Here is an 18,475-nt window from a genome sequence, read left to right on the forward strand (position 1 = left end):
TTACTACCACTTCATCTATCGATCAGTAGGCTCCACTCTTCACAACTGCAGGCCAGACTGAGTCACAACAAGGTATTGTAAATACTCCTACTATTTTTGTTGTTTCTTAAATCAATAATGTTGTTTTTGCTACTAGTGTTCCAACAGTAATTGTAATGAAAGTTGAGATAAAGCCTCAACCAAGCAATGAGGATTTGAGTAAAGGAAAGGAAATTATTCCTTCCTTTGTTTCAAAGGAAAAGGGTAAAGAGGTAGATGCCTCTACTGATGAAATTGACCTGGACGAGGATAGTTATGCCAAATTGGGATACCTCTAATCTCACTTCTAAGGTGATGGGCACCCTTGGAGAGATTTGGAAGAAAAGGGCAAAACAACAAAAGTTGAGAGCATAAAGGAAGAAGAGGAATCAAGTGCTAGAAGACATAAAAGGTATATTTGTTGATGCACTTAGTATTCAAATTGATGAAAAGAAACCTATATTGGACCAACTTGTTGACATGGTTCACAAGTTTAATGAAGATCTGAGTGGCCAAGAAAAACTACTGCAGAGGGCATAAAGAAAGTTTGATAAAAAAAAGTTTTGGAGAAAGTGACACAAAAGATTGTCATTGATCAAGTGAAATTCTCCACTATTCTTGTTAATTTTGAAAGTTTTGTAAATAATGTTGTTTCCTTACTTGTGAAGTTAAGTGATACTGCAAATTCCACCAAGGAAATAAAGGAGAAGATGTATAAGATTGATATTGATATGAAGGAAAGTGTACATCAATTGTTACTTGACCCAAGCATTAGCTCTACATATTTCATCAAGATCGGGTATTTAACAGACTTACAGGTAGAATTATTGAGAGAAGAAGATAGAATTTGGGCTACACTAGTAGATATTCAGAGTTTTACAATTCCCAATATGGATGTAATGTAGAAACATATTGTTCAAGCTAAAACATTAATCCATGACAACAAATTTTCTATTGTTGACCATAAGATGGAATTATCTACTGAAGTACAAATAGCTTTGCACTCTTCCAAAGTTTTGCAAGATAATTGGGATAAAACACTATCTACAATTTTGAAGGTACATAGTGATTTCCTTTCACATGTTGGTGTTATCTTGTAATTATGCATTTTTTTGGGCATTTGTGTCAAAAAATGGGGAATATATCTATATATCTATAAGAGGGAATACATAATATAGCATATGTATATAAGGAAGAATAAAACATCAAAGGGGAAATACATAAAGGGGAAAATATAGTTATGTATGGTACAACTATAGAAAAAAATTTAAAATAGCAAAAATAGAGTCAATATCAGGTGAGTATCAGCACAGTAGTCAAAACCGAGTTATAAACCCAAGAAAATTGATAGGGGGAGTTTTGACTTATATTTGTTAACGTATTCAGAATTTTGGTATGATAATTGTTTTTGTCACTAATGCAAAAAAGGGAGATTGTTGACCTTATGGTCAAATCATTTGTCAATTAGTGCCTAAATACTTAAGCATTTGGTTGGTCACATTTTTACCGAGCTTTACAATGTTAATCAAGATATTGCAATGTTAACTGAGCCTCACATTATAAATCAAGTTGTTGCAATATCAACCAAGTAGAAAGTAAGTGTTAATTGAGCATAACAGAAAGATAGTGTCAACCATATTTTCCAGTGTCCATCAATTCATTAGTGCTAACCAAGTTCATGCCTACTCCTGAGTGATCAATGTGGACTAAGCACCAGTGTCAATCAAGTGCCAAAGCTTGCTGAGATGACTTTGTTGCCAAGTGTCAAAATATCAACCGAGTGGCCTTCAAAACTTGAGTTACAACACTGAGTTGACTTAGGGAAGATTGTTGAATTAGGTATTGTATTCAATTTTAGAAGGTAATTATTTGGATTGGTATATATGGAAGATATTTTGTCATATCCAAATGAGAGAGAGTGAATATGCAAGTATGAATGTGAATTAAGAGTAAAGGTTACAAGCAATATAAGGAAAAGTAGAGTCTCATCTATCACAACAAGGTGATCATTTATGCATCAAAGGAATCTCAATCAGCAAACCAAGTTGTAGAGCAGAGATCAGCCACTGGTTCATCTTGATAGGTGCATCAGTCAAATCCTCTAACAAGGTGGACTTAACAGTCTTATACTAAATCTCCTAATCAAGTGCATACTTCATTGTATTGTATAAATCCTTTTATAAGGTGGACCTACAATCCTTATTGATCCTAATAGGGAAAATCACTAGAAGTGAACATTTATAAGCCTTGACAAACCAACTTTATAATGCAGTACTAAAGCTTGTGGGTATCATCCCCACCCCAATTTTACCTTATATTTGGAAGGTTTTTGGGTTGCCAAATATTGTGTCAATTGTTATGAATGTTTTATTGCTTTCAGTCTTTCATGCATACACTTAGATCAAATTAGCTTAAAAAGTATTAATTGGTGGATTGAAGTTAAAGTTTTGTTGGTTCTTGATTCACCACCAACCCCCCCCCCACCAAAACCCACCATACATTTCCAACAAATATAGTAGTTGTTCAAGACTTTGTGATATGAAAAATTGGCCTAGTAAATTGATTGATTTGACCAGTTGAATTTCTTGGCATGTACGTACAATATCCTAGATGTTAACCCTAAGGTATAATGGATTTACTTATTGGGTTTTGTGCTACATATTTTATGGAAGGTTTTTGCTAGCAAACTAAATATAGAATAATGAAGGATTTAAAGGAAAGTTCAGTTTCATATGCGACCATGGATAATGATATAAAATGATTTCATGATGATGATATTATGATATATGAGAGCCTAGATGCTAGATTAGATCAGATATGGTTTTTATTGCAAATTAATTAGGCATTGTGATGTCAAGTAGATTATTTTGTATTGTAATAATTTCATTGTAATTGGACAATGAGTCCAAAATGTCGCTTAACCTTCATTCTCAAGCTTGTATGCTATTTATTTTTGTTAGAAACTCCTAATAGGGTTGGATACCTATAGCAAGGCTAGTCCTCTAATAATAACTTGTACTAAATTTTATGTAATTACTCCTAACAGGGTTAGACCTCTTAACAAAGAATTTTTAGATTAGTGCACAGTTGTGGGTACCATAGCCATTGAGGTTTTCCCTTGGCTAGGATTTCCTTGAAAATAAATCATAGTGTTATGAGTTCTTTATTTTTCTATTCTTTACTTTCATGTACCTTTATATGTGGGTGCATATAGTTAAGTTGTAAAGTTATTAATTGATTTGAAAGTGTTGCAACACTAATTCACCCGCCACTCTTCTTAGTGTTAATTGATCCTAACAATTTTGGATTGTAAATTTTTTTTGTTTACATTGGATATGAATTATTTGGTTTCTCTACATGTATTTCCAACATTATTCCTTGTTTGGAAATTTTGAACATCTTTTACATGCACTTCTTTATTCATATATTCACTAAGAAAAAGTGCCACCTTTGTGTATTTCTTAACAGATTTCATACATTTTTTGTGCCTTAATTTTTATATGCATTATATTATAAAGTTCCATGGGATGTTGCATAGTGTCTCTTGTTTTGTTTCCACACCTCTTCTTAATTAGTGTCCATGGTTGGATCCTTGTGATTCTTGTCCCATGTATGCATACTATTTTTAGTTCTAGGTACATTCTTTTTTCTGGATAATTGATAATATTTTATTGGACTTAAAAGAGAAGTTTACAATTGTCAAAATAAGGCCATAAGCCTATTTTTTTTAGCATACCCCAAACATTATTGCCACTAAACAACAAACCCCTAACATATCAACAACCTACACTACACAAAGACATAGGATTATACATAGCCTTATTATGCAAAATGAGCATGAAAGGCAAACATAGAAACCTCCACATCATCATTTGAAATCTTATTTGACCATCATATCCTCATATGATTCATTAAAAATGATCCTACTAAGAGTAATCAATCTCTTTTGTCCAAGCATGAACCTTGGCACCTCTTAGGGAATCTCTCCCGTATTACATTCATGAATTTTGCTCAAAGTGTGTTTGCATTTGTGCTTCCTCTAATATGTTATCCTCCTTTATTTAGTGTCCCACTAATGAAAAAAACCATCATCTCCATCTATGTTGTTGGGGTTGCACCGACCTGTTGCCCAATTAGAGTCAAAGAGTCGAAAACTATAAAAGTATGAAATCCTTCTTGAGATCCTTCTATGCAGCACCACCAACATTCTGTTGTGTGGAACCCAAGTTCAACCATTTCCCAACATCCAATTACTACTCCAACTCAATGTAGACTTCCACCATACATAATGCTTTATCTTTATCTTGGGACAACAAAAAAGACCATGCAGAGAATGTTGAAGACATATCCACATTTGTGTGTGGGAAAAGGTCTCCTTTGATGAACTCCTTGCCCAAAATTTTAATCACCAAAAAAAAGTACTCATCCTATCCAATCTTAAACACCTCCCCCAACCTATGCAATGTTATCTCTGTAAGAAAATTGGGTGTTTGTTTCTTCTTTGGGGTTTCTAAATAAAATTTATCTTCCATCTTTCACACCTCTACAATGCTTGCACCTAGTTTTTCCAAGAATTTCTAGACTTGCTTCTTTTAAAGCATCCCCTACATCTATAATCTTCTACAGGCATTCTATCTAAAGTCATGAATGCTTGCTACTCTAACATTTGTCATAAATTTCTGACCAAGGACTCATGTGCCCTACTGTAGTCATTCACCATTTAATGGTATGCAGCATACTTGACATCATGATAATTTTATCCCAAGTAATCATAGGATTTCAAGGGTAATTAGGAGAATTCAACCACCATCTTTAAATTTCCCACCAATCTAACTTTCACATTTGCCAACTTATCCACAAATTGGTTCCCTATACATCATGTGTGAGATACACCAAATTCGTCTAAGCATTCCAAAAGCTTCCTAATGTATCTAACATGTTTTTCCAAAAACCATGTATCCATTTTTTTTCACAATTCCATTTATGAAGATTTGTAAATTGCCTTGCAAATGGATTTTTTTATAGCCTTTACGCATTACCACATAAAGTGTGAAGATAGCAATAGAGTATTTTACTACATTATTGGTTCCATCCAAGACATATTTTGCACCACTTGATAGAATGTTATTCTTTGGGTCTAGGGTAATACATAATACTCCACTCTTACCTAGGTTACCTTTAGACGCTCTATTGAAATGCACTTTAAACCATCGCTCTCCTAGCTTACCTTCAACATTACCCACTTCTATATCCCCATCAAAAGGATCAACCCTTAGGTGCCCCTAAACAAGCCATTATAGGTACATTCTTAGGTACATTCAAATTATAATTCATGTAATACATGGTAATGTATAGTTCCAAAGGACCTATCATATATCTCCCTTGTCACTTGTGCTGAGGGGGCATAATGTTGCCCAGTCAGTCAGGTTTCAATAGGCTCTATTGTTGGTGTTGATGATTTTTTGGTTTCATTTTCAAGGAAGCCATATAATTAGTATTTGTTCCTATGTGCTAATCAAATATAGTGATTATATTTTGATGAGATGGAGATTTTATCATATAGACACTTGTATTCTATATTTTTGTGGAGGCGACTTATCCATAGTTGGTGAGTTCATTAAACTATTGAAATCTATATTTTTAACTAGTAGTTTACTTTTGTATAGTTGAGCAATGATGTTATTAGGGTCACTCATGTAGATTCATGTCTCATTTATTTCTTTGACTTCTAGATGTTTGTATTTTATTTTCCATTTTCTACTCTTCAAGTTGTGTCTTTGGAGGTACTCATGCAAATTATTGTCTTCTTGATCATGATCATCATCTTTGTTTCAAAGAAGGTACTTCATTTGATACTATAGAAAGTATATTTTGACATTTGTACCTGGCTTCATCATGCTCTAGAAGATGTTCTTCATGAACCTATTCTTTTGGGTCATTGTATCTTTCGAGGGATCTTAGTCTTTCATTCTCTTCTTCTTATTTTGGGTAGGAGTTTCTCCCACTAGGTTTTTATTGACTTCTCCATGAGAGCTACCTTGGTTTGTACATGGATACCTAATCAAGTTTTTTATTATGTAGACCTATTCTTTCATTTAGTCCTTGGATATTTCTTCCTCTCTAACTTTTACTTTGGGGAGGTATTAGAGAAAGCATTTATGTTGCTTCATATATAGTTTTTTTGCATCATGCACATTTGATGTTCTCATATATTTTCATATGAATCTTTGAGCACATGTTTGCACATGCATGTCCACTTAACCTCTCTTAGTTCATCCCAAATTAGTTCAGTTAAATCTATTTGGGCTCTAGTTTTATTTTTTAGCTCTAGTTTGCATATCTAATCTTTTTAGATATTCTCTCTAATTCTAGAAACACGATTTTCTTGAATCATTATATTATAATTTTTTAAAAATCTTTTCTTTTGAGGAATATAGAAAATCTTTTCTCATTGTTCTCTGTGTGAAAGGTGTTCTTATTTTATTGCTTGTAGGTGTTTTTATTGCATAATTCAACAATTAAATAACCTAATTAATTAAATAATATCCTAATTTCTCTAACACCCATTTCTCACGAGGACACCACATGAGCCATCTAATCACTTGTGACCTTGCTAAGACAAGAAAATCATCAAAGTTTTATTTTCTAGACCATAAGATAGTTATTTTAGCTCATCAAGCTACTAACAACCTATAAGTGACTTCTCATTAGAAAAAAAAGTTGGTTTGTGATTCAACACAATAGTATTGCATGTATAAGGTAGTTTTTAAATAAATATATCATTAGTTTTGGTATCGATAGATAATATTCTATTAGAGGATGAATATTATGTAATTACAACATCAATAACCCTTTACAACTAACCCCTAATCCATTGGTATTATGATTTTATTACTTGATATTCAAGGGTCTCATTCTCTCACATGAGATATTTTTTTGCGATTAGTTTTTTTATTCAAGCCATAATTTTGAGAGGCTTGAAAGAGTACAAATAGTTTTTATTCCATTGTTTAGTTTTTTCTACAAAATGTAGATTTTCGCAAGTGTTGCTAAGTATATCTTTTAATTTGGAAACTTTTGAGGATCTAATTAGCCTCATAAAGTAACATTATTTTTTCATGTACTTCATAGTTTTGTGGTTAAGTCAAAAAGTGTACTCCATTTTTGTGGCTAAATATGAAATTATAATGTATAGAGATAGAAAAAAGAGTTAGCAAATAGAAAGAGCAAGCGCACTATATATAAAGTTCCAAGATCATGTATTGTTGAGGGTTATTACAAATCTAATTGTGTGACATCAACATAAATCACTTGCTTATATTTTTTTATTTCCTATTTAGAATGGAAAGAAATTTTGAATCTATACTTTTTTTTCCTTCTATAATGGATAGAAGTTGTTTGGAGATATTATATCATATTTTGCCTTCAAATACTTATCATTTCTATAAGAAACTACATATTGTGGGGGAGGGGACAACTACGTGATTTTCCTCTTTAATTCACATGAGAGGTTTCCAATTGTGACTTTTGGATAGATTTATACCTTGGTGGTATTGATGAGTTGTCCATTCATCACTCATTTCATCACTTATATATGATTATTTTATTGATTCTTATTTTTGTAGAGATTTTTTGTCCTACTAGGTTTTTCTCCTTTGCACTTATAAGAATCTACCTTAAGCTCTGATACCAATGAGAATTTTCCTAAGGAAAAGAATGAAAATGACAAGATCTAGATGCTTAATTAATAACACAAGAGAGATAAAATAATATGATCAAATGATAATGGGTAATCAGATTCATATGAATAAATCATAGAAGTGCCTTAATATAGGGCAATCAAGATGGGTATGATTCATGCAAAGAGATAAGCATAACAACCAAGCAAATGTCCACCTAAAGTGGACTATCCTCCATTCTTCATGAAAATGTGTGCAACAATGAGAGGATAAGAATACAAAGGTGTACCTTGTAAAGAGACGTAGTAGACAACATGTGCTCAATTGGAGTGCAAACTATTGTGTTGTCTACATGGAAACTCATGTGAATATGCAAACTCCTAGGTGTCTACATGACAACTAATATGAAAATGCAACATTTTAAGTAAAGTATAAATAGTAAATACTTATTTACACCAACATCCCCTCTAAAGTGCAACTTAGGGGAATGCACTTAAGCTCACAAAAGCTATATAATAATGCAAGATGGTCTCTACTATTAGGCCATGTTAGGTACCCATGTACAAACTACAAGTGCAAAAGATATGCAATGCAATTTCTTGTAAAGTGAGGAAAGAGGGAAAACCTCATGGGAAAAACCTCCCCCAAAAAGAAAGATGACAAATAAAGCAAGATGCATGTAAGGATGGAGTAATCAAGACCCCCCTATAATGACATACATCATGAGTATACAATGGAAAATCCCTCCATAAGAAGGAAACAAGGAGAATTAAAATCCCCCCCATAGTGAATGATCTCCTAAAAAAATGACGAGTGCTTGAAGACAAAAGAGAATCCAATGCCTACAAATAATATTTCTTCCTTTAGGAAGAAGAAAACACCAAGTACAAGTCCAAGAATGCTTCCCATTATGGATAGGAAGATGGAAGGGGAATCCATATGAAGTAGGAACTTTGCAAAGTTTGTTGATGTGTCATAATGTCCTTGAATGATGAAGATGACACAAACCAATCAGGATTAAGCACAAAAGAAGAAGGTGTCAAACAAGGAACCAATGGTAACTGATCCATGTAATAATAAGGTTCAAACTCAAAAGAAAAGGATGTCTCCTCAAAAGATGAAGTGAGAAGAGAAGCAAAGAAGCCACCCCTCAATATAGAATCTACACCCATGAAAGATGCTACTAGATAAATGTTGAAACTGCACCAAGAAATCTAAATGATTTTCCTCCATGTAAGTATCATCAAGAACAATAGTAGATGTGATTTCAACTAGAGGAGTAGGTGATGTAACTTTTGGCTTCATCTCATCATGATGCTCCATTTTTTTAAAATATGTAATAAACTCAAATGTGTCATTATCATAGGGAATATTAGTTGCATCAACAAGAGGAATGAGACAAAATGTAACTAGATTAACTAATACTAGAGGAATGTCTGGATCTCCAAAGTGTTCTAAAATAATATTCCATTCTAGGAGAGGGGAAGCCATGAACTTATTATCATCCATGACCAAGTGGTAGATTTTATGATGTATAAAACGATTGGAGACTTGATTTAATTTTACCTCTAATATGTTCATTTTTAATCTCCCAAGCATATCTCTTCCAATATGTTTCTAGGTCAGGTATGAGACCATAAATATTAGGCAAAATATTAAGCCATCTATAATGTGTGATGATGCCCTTTTCCCATGATGCATAATTATCCCTAGTTAACTGTATGACATCAAGATGTTTCATGATTACATTAATAATGTACCGCCAAAATGCAATGAATCAAAGAACCCCCCTAAATATATGAATTTGGAACTTTATATGTAGTGTGAGTACAATTGCCACTTTCTCAAATTGGCCAAAGTGGACTTCTGAATATGATTATTACAACAAAAAATATGAAGCAATAACATACTCCGTACACTTAAGACACAACATCTCTAAAGGATCCACAAAGTACAAGTACCTGATAGGTCAAAATGAGACCAAATTATGAAAGTATTATGCCTACTAATAATTTTTCCAAACTGATATAGATCTAGAAGGTAGTCAGGAAAATATGCACTTCAAAAAAATATCACCTGAAACTATGTTCATATAAGCCTGAACGAAGCCTCTAAAGTTGTAAAAATCTAGATTTGTGCTTTTAAGAAAAAAATCATAAATAGAGTTCAAAAACAACCTCTGTAATTATTTTCTCTAAATTTTTGTCTTTGCACCTCCAAAATTCAAATAACTCTAGATTTCACCTCAGATCTTTGATTTAGATGAAGTAAGAGCTAATTTAGGGATTTTTGGACCTTTTTGATTTGATGCCAATATCTGATTTGCACCAGCAAGCTCCAATCTTGGCTTGCAATTTATTTTTTTCTCTCTAATGGCTATGAAATGAATGCTTCTTCAACTCTGATACCATGTAAGGATATACTTCAAGTTTTGATACCATGTAAGAATTTTCCTAAGGCAGAGAATGAAAATGCCAAGATCTAGAAGTTCAATTGATAGCACAACAGAGATAAAATAATATGATCAAATGAATGATTCAATATTTGATCAAATGATAATGGGTAATCAAACTCAGATGAATACACCATAGAAGTACCTTAATATATAGGAAATCAAGATGACCATGAGTTATGCAAAGAGAGAATCATAACAACTAAATACATATCCATCAAAAGTGGATTATCCTCCATTGTACATGAAAATACATGCAACAATGAGAGGATAAGAATACAAAGGTGTATCTCGTAAAGAGATGTAGTAGGAAACATGTGCTCAATTGGAGTGCAAACTAATATCTTGTCTACATGATAACTCATGTGAATATGCAAACTCTTAGGTATCTACATGACAACTAATATGAAAATGCATTATCCTAAGTAAACTTAAGTAAAGTGTAAATAGTAAATACTTATTTACACCAACAACACTATTTGTGAGAGATCATTTGTAAATGTGTACCTAACATGAACTAGTAGGTTGGACCCATAATTATCATCCTTGCATCTTGCATTTGTTCACCACTCCCTAAGTTTTTCTTAAAAGGGGTTTTGGTGCGAATAATATTTTTTACCTAATTAGTTTATGTCTTAGGTCCTATTTGCATATTAGGTTTTGTTGAAGTTGATGAAAGACCAACCCCATAGCTCCCAAGAATCACCTGCATGCAAACACCTATCACAAAAAGAGAAGAAAAAAGGCTATGGAGGCTCGAATTCAGAGATCCACAAAAAATGAGACATTCTTGATGTGCAGAAAAGAATTGTAAATTGTATTGAATGAATGAATAGATTTACAATTGTCATCCTTATGAAATGAGAAAAGTAAAACCTAAAAGGTAGAAACCCTAAAGGGGAATATCCTAGGTTGCATGATAATAAGTAATAAATTAATTTATTGTTATATGCCAAAAGTTTAGCTTAAGTAAACTAGAGATAATAAGTGACTTAATATTTATATCAAAATTATTTAATTAATAAGGAAATACTTTATTAGTCTAACACTCCCCTTAAAATAAACTTAGGTAGTAGCTACAAACCTAGAAACTACTATTAAAAGGAAAAACAAATGGGTCCCAACAACAAAGGTCTGATTAGGTGTACCTAAGAACAACCAAATATCTGTAAAGAGGAGAAATAGAGAAAACCACATGGAAAAAACCCTACTCCAAAAAGAGATGGAAAGAGTATTAAAAGAACTAGTGAAGGACTGAAGAAGCCTCCAAACTAGAGAATATCCCAGAAGATAGGAGCAAAAGGATGATCATGAAGAACACCTAATGGAGACACAACCAAAAACCAAAATGAACACACAGGAAAAGGGAAAATATTATTATCAATGATAAAATGCCCTATGGGCTTACAATAGTATGATTCTAGAGAAAGAAATCCTCTACACAATACCTTCTCTCTAACCCCACTTAGAACTGCCTTTACATGACCAAAAATGTTCTTAAATAAGCCCTAAATGGTTTAGGATTAGGAATACATTCTAGAATATGCCAGTTGGCATCCGCTGCCAAAACAAAAGGTTCCAGAAATCATGTTAGAAGTCGGTGTAAAATTAGAAGAATCCAGAAATGGTAGTCCAACTTCCAGGAGGCATAACTTTTGAACCGTAACTTCGATTAACAAATCGTTTACATTTTTAGAAAGCTCTTGAATTGAACTACAACCCTATTAACATGCTTTTCTTGTCCCCATTTTTTAGTCCCATTCAAGGCCATTTAGTTCCCCGAATCTGACTTTGAAGTGCTCTTAGGAGGTCTCTAGGAAAATTAAAACTACAATAACTTTCTAACCGTAAAGCCTTTTAACCTGATTCTTTTTCTAGAGTGTCTAAAACTACAAGTATAATCATCCCTCCAACTTACACCTTCTAACTCATCATAATTTTGGCTTAATTACATTTACATGTATCCCAAGGTGCTTAAAAACTAATAAAACTCTAACCCATAAAACCAATAGTGGAACTGTGAGAGTTGGAACCTTTATTTGACCCAAATGGGTATCTAGAAATGAAAAAAAAATTAAATAGAAACTATCTCTAAGCATATTTTTTGGGTGATATAGAATTGCCCTTACACCACTGGATGCTCCTGCATCAACACCACTGAAGCATGAAGTTGCAAACATTGTCAAATTATTTATCTAAAGAACCTCCACTAAATAGAATATGACTAGGTAGAGAAGACTAAATTTGAAGAGTTGATCAATCAAAGAAATAAGATATATTTATGGCCTCCAAAATAGGAATGAAAGAGTGTCCATATGGTAAATGATCAATCTCACTGAAATGCATAGTATCCAACCACTGCAATCACCTAGTACATAGGAACAAATACTTAGTACATAGCTCACTCCATTGTCTGAAAACTAGAGAATGTCCTAGAAGATAGAAACAAAAGAGGTTATCATGTAGAACACCACTGAAGCATGTAGAAGTTGTAAAGATTTTTCAAAATATAACTGTTGATCTAAAGAACCTCCATTGAAATAGAACTTGACCAGGTAGAGAAGGTTGTAATATGCATGAGTGCTCTCAAAAGACACTACTTGAATCAGGAGGCACACACAAGAAAGCAACTAAAATCAAAGATATAGATGGAATAAAACACCAAATATTAAAGAGATGATCAATCGAACATGAAAGGTTACAACCAAAGTCAGATCAAAAAATTGAGTATCTATATGGTAGATGGTCCATCTCACTGAAATGCATAGGTACCAAGCCACTGCATTTTCCTAGTACTTAGGAACAAATAATAAATACATAGCTCACTCCATCAAACCAAGGAAGCATGAGAAACAACAAAAGAACCCCTCCTAATGAAGACAAGGGTGAGGTGACATGAAACTAGAAAAGTGGGCCAAAAGATATGCATGTCTAGGAATCATGATCAAGATGCACAAAAGAGTACATATGTGTGTACTAAGGTGATCAATCTTAGACATGTCATGAGGCTAATTTCATGGAAGGAATATTCACTATACAAAAGAAGATGACAAACAAAGGAAAACCATCAATCCCACATGGCACTTTAATTAGAGTAGTGCATGTACAATAAGACACAAGATATGGTAGATCCAAATAATATAATAATATGTATGAGTATCCTTAGACGACACTGCTCAAATCATAAGGAAAAACTAGACAAAATAACTAAAATCAAAATATAGATGCAATATGACACTTTACCTCAGTGCATTTTCAATAATGTATACAATAGATGTCTATAAAGACCAGAATAGACATAAGGCTATTAGAGTAGATAGTACAGCCCATGACAAATCATCTAGGTGGGTCTCAAAATTGAGAAATGATTTTGGGTATCATATTGAAAACTTTTCTAAATGAGCCCCTATAAATGCTTTTTGTGCCCATGTACCAAGTTGTTATTGTGAAGCATGGATTTGTTTGAAGTGTTGTGAGTTTGCATTAAGTACCATGTGATTGCAATATGAATTTCTAGGCCATGCATACCCATCAATGATGTGAATTCTGCTTGACTGGAGGTGCCAAACATTGTTACAAAGAAGTAATCACTTGCGAAATGCACATAACAGAGGTGATAAATCATTTTTGAAGCTGCCGATGGACTAAAATGAAGATATATTAGGATTTAATATCCCAGATTGGTAATTTAACAATATCCTTAGCTATTTTTAAGCAACATTACTCAAGATGGAATGTTTTAAAGTGAAAGCTTTATAGACACAAAGAGGGTGTGCTTGCGTGGGGCCAAGTCAGTTGGGCAGAGGGAAATAAGGATATTTTGTACACACATAATGATGACTATGCATTGATTTGGAAATGACTTGGTGGCATCAACCTAACCAATAAGTAAGAAAATGCAATGTGATACAATTCCCAATGTGTGTGTAACATCTTTGTTCAGTGGCATGATTGGTTGGAAACAGTTGTGACATAGTGATAATGTGGATTGTAACCTCATGAGTCAAGGATACTTTGTTACTAGTACCAGTCCCCCTTTCCCTGGCTTAGTTCACTCAACACTTTGTCTAGGGTCTCCCTCCACTAAAACTGATAGAATCCGTAGCCCCCTACTATTACAAGGGGTCAGTGCTAATGTTGCGTATAGTTGGTTGTGAGTTTGCAACAATTTGGATGTAGGCAACATAATATGCTACAAATTTGCTACTAACCACTAGTGGTTAGTCACAACTTCACAATTGTTAATGACAATATAAGGTTAAGGGTCATGATACTACAATTTTCTCATGAGCGTGACTTCTCCATGCTTTGAGTAGGTCTCACCAACAAGGTTGGAAGATGCGGCATTGAGACACATGGCATGGGTGCTAACATGGATTTGAGGTGGAGGCGATGCATTATGAACAACCAATCTAGTAATGACATGTGGTATCTAATTAGTGGTAGACTAGATTTGACCAATAGGCCACTTTGGAGAGAATTGTAACTATTAAAATTTCATTTCCCTCAAAATTGAATGCACATGAAGGGGAGATTAAGTTAAAAGAAATGTGATAAAGTTCAAATTCTTGGAGGGAAATGAGATGGGGCCCACCTCTAACCGATGAAAATCACCTATATGTTTTAAATAAACACACTTTATTTATATGGTTTTGAACTATAGAATAAAGTGAAATCTATTAAGTGGGGGGGGGAGGGTGTTATTCATTGTTATAGTCTGCAACTTCAAATGAGCACATAGGGCATGATTTTTATCCAAAGATGCAAGAATCATATAGTGTTGGAAAGGTCTCAAAACAAGGAATCCAATTTTGCAGTCAGAATGTGTGCAAATCCAACCAAGTAAAATATATTCTTAGTTTTGCAAAATAATTTTGTAAAATAGGGCTCTTTCAAACAAGTTTTCTTATTTTTTGCAATGGAGCTTCAAATTCAGTTTCTTGGCAAACCCTGAAGTGGGTTGTCTCCAAAGATGACATGGATGACCCTAGCAGTGTTATTTTATTATAAAAGTCTTTTAGTGGGCATTTTAGCACAAGTTTTGGAAACATATTTGGCTCCTCTCAAGCAGTTTGTTTCCTTTATCATTGAGTAGTTTCAAGTTGTTTTTCAATAGCAATGATGGGGATTTGATTTTTAGTTGAAGGAAGAGAGATGAGAGAATCTTTGTAACAACATCAGATGGAGTTTGAAGATGATATTTGGCACTTTTAGATCAAATCTGACTCTCTTTATCTCTCTATATCTTCTCATGCTTCCTCATTGTATAGGGTTGGTTCCAACGCATTGAGCAAGTTCTCAAGGTGTGATTCCACCATTCTTCAACATTTTCTCTCCACATGAAAAAAAAATAACGAAGTCATAGTCATAGGTCTAGTCTATTTTGTCCCATGCTAGAGGGACTTCATCTTGACAATCTCCCTTCTTAATCCCCTTTTGCAGCATGAGTTCTTTAATGGATGGTTTCTCATTTGTTGTCTTTGATGTGGGCAAAGATATATCCACTTCTTCACGAATAAAAAAGAAGGGACATTAATCATACTGGGGTCCATCATCATTGACATGTGGATGTGTTTGAACTACAAGTCAAGGTTCAAGGCAGCTTGGGGTCAAAATATGGGGAGGATTGCTTTCTCTAAAGCCAAAAAACCTCCTTTTGGGGGGCTCTTGCGCTTCAACCTTCTGCATTTGGGCAAGCCTAATCTCTCCCTCCTCAAACTTCTTTGATTGTTTCTTCCTCTCCAACAACTAGAGAAAAGCCTTTTGAGTCTCATTGAAGATATCAAATACCTCAAACACCATGGTATAGTATCAGGATCATTCTCCCACATCCCTCTCTCACTCTACAACTCCTTAACCTAGGAAGTCATAATGAGCATAACATAAGAAAAATGTCCACAAACTATATCTGGGTATGAATTTTCAACATGGCTTAAATCCTTTTCAAAGTCAAAAAACCTGAGCCCCAAACTATTCAAGCAGTCAAAAATCTCTCCTACCTTTGATCTAGGATCACTATAGAGTTTTGAGGAAGATTGGGTGGGTTGATAATTTGATATTGCAAGGGGAACCAAACCTAAAGAGGAATAAACATATGGGTCTAAATTTTCCTTCCTCTCTTGCTGCTCTTGGAACTCTTGGACTAAAATATACTTGTTGGGGGAAACCTTAACACATGCATGGCCAAAGATGACATGATGGGTTGGAACAAAATCGACCTCCTAGTGTTCTAGGTGATCATGTTGGTCATAACCAGGCTGTGGTTAACATAGAGAATGAACGGGCTAAGGAATAACCTCTTGATGATATGAGGGAAAATGGGAGGTATAAAAATAGATGGGATCCATGGTAAGGCATCTAAGAGAATAATTTCATAGAAATACTGAGGAAAACATAGAACTGAGAGTCATACCAACACTTGGTCTGTTGAAACTGACAGATGCATAGAGTCACCATGATGTTAGTTGATTGCCTCCAAAGGTTGATTACATCAAGAAAAACACCCAATTTCTCAATGAATGAAGATTATATTGGATTCCAACTGTCTTGTGTAATTGAAAATGTCAATCCCACCAAGTGTGCCAGAATTGTTATCTCTAAAAGTTACGCCTAGATTGAAACTACAATTTTTAGTATTCAGTCACTTTAAGTAACATGGAAACACTCCTAGGTAGTGGGAAGTACCTAAGTTAGGAGTGAATCTTCAATTTATAATTTGGCTCCTTTTGATGTTTCATTAATTTACTTCTTCAAGCAAGAAGAATAAACTTGAGTGGGAAAGGGTTAGAAGGATTGCTTGAAGGTGGATACTTAAAAAGTGAAATGGGGTGATAAACTAGATGGTAGGATGAAGACGTTGTTGGCTTGACTGGATGGAACACTTCTGGGTAGCTAACAAGAACACAATATTGCAAAGGGTCATTCACATATAAATATTTCACAAGGAGGATACAATTCAATCAATATGTTAAAGGGAATGCTAACGTTCACAATGTCACAAACTTGAAGGAAAACATAATATCTCGACTTATAACCTATATGAATACCTCAGACCTTTATTGCAATTGGAATTGAGACACAACCCATGTATTCGAGGATTAAATCACAAAAAGCTATATCAAATCAATTACTGAAGCAATAAGGAGACACAATAAGGGTTCTAAGATTGTTCCTTCATTCAAATCTCAAAGATCATTGAAAAAAATTCATCCAAATTGACTATAAAATAAAGTGGTGTGCAGAAGAAAAGCACAAAGGACTCCTGGGAGATCTTGACAATACTATCTTGCATAAAACTTCAAAGTGCCGACCCTTTCTCCACATCCTGGGAATCTTTAAATAGACCAGGATTGCAACAAGCTTCAGATGGGAGGGGAACATGTTAGAATTTCATTGGAAGAGCACATATATTCCCAAGAACTTACATTCACATTTATGTTATATACTCTCCCCATCATGGGTAAGGCCAAGTGTTTCTTGATACAAGAGGGCCTTAACTTATTTCTCTTTTTTGTGTCATCCAAAGATCAAACCCTCAACCACCTCCCTGGCATAGCCATTAATAGCTGCAACTGCCTTCAAGATAAACCATATCTTCTTGGTGATTGTCCCACAGAAATGATCTAATCTGATCTCCACCATACCCATGGTCAATTGCAAATCAAATATTCATTAAAACTGGACCATTTGGATTGCCAACTCATCCCTTCGATCGATGCCAACCCACCCTACTTCATTTCTATATTGATATTGCGCCACCCCGGGGTCAAAATTTAGCTGGCTGCCAAGTATATATATATATATATATATATATGTTTGCATTTGATAGGCTAGACCCACCACCCATTTGTCTTTATATCAATATATCATTACGCTGGCTAGGTTGACTCATGATATCATGATATTATGATCTTATGATCATGAGGCACCCCTTGTTGATGGTTTGCCATGTGTTGGCCATCGATTCACTATATTTATGATGGTTTGCTAGCTGGACCCACTAGGACATGTGTCCTATAGGAACTTCCCTACATTGTTTAAACACCCTACATCTTTAAAATTCAGGAAAGTGATGATTGTTGATCACCAGATGATTGACGATCATGAGAGACCCTAGTATTATTGCACTTCTCTTTACTATTTTTGGGCCCACTGAACACTCAACATCCACCTCATCAGACACATAATTCTCCTGGCGAATCAACATGAACTAACTGACACATATTTCACCTTACCACTATCTAGCATCCTTCAGAACAACTGACCCCACATGGCCACATGGCATGATGTCGTTTCCCTACATTCGTTAAAAACCTTGCAACTTCAT

This window comes from Cupressus sempervirens, chromosome 9 (genome assembly GCF_028749045.1).
Source record: "Cupressus sempervirens isolate cs-2001-9-10 chromosome 9, ASM2874904v1, whole genome shotgun sequence".
NCBI lineage: Eukaryota > Viridiplantae > Streptophyta > Pinopsida > Cupressales > Cupressaceae > Cupressus > Cupressus sempervirens.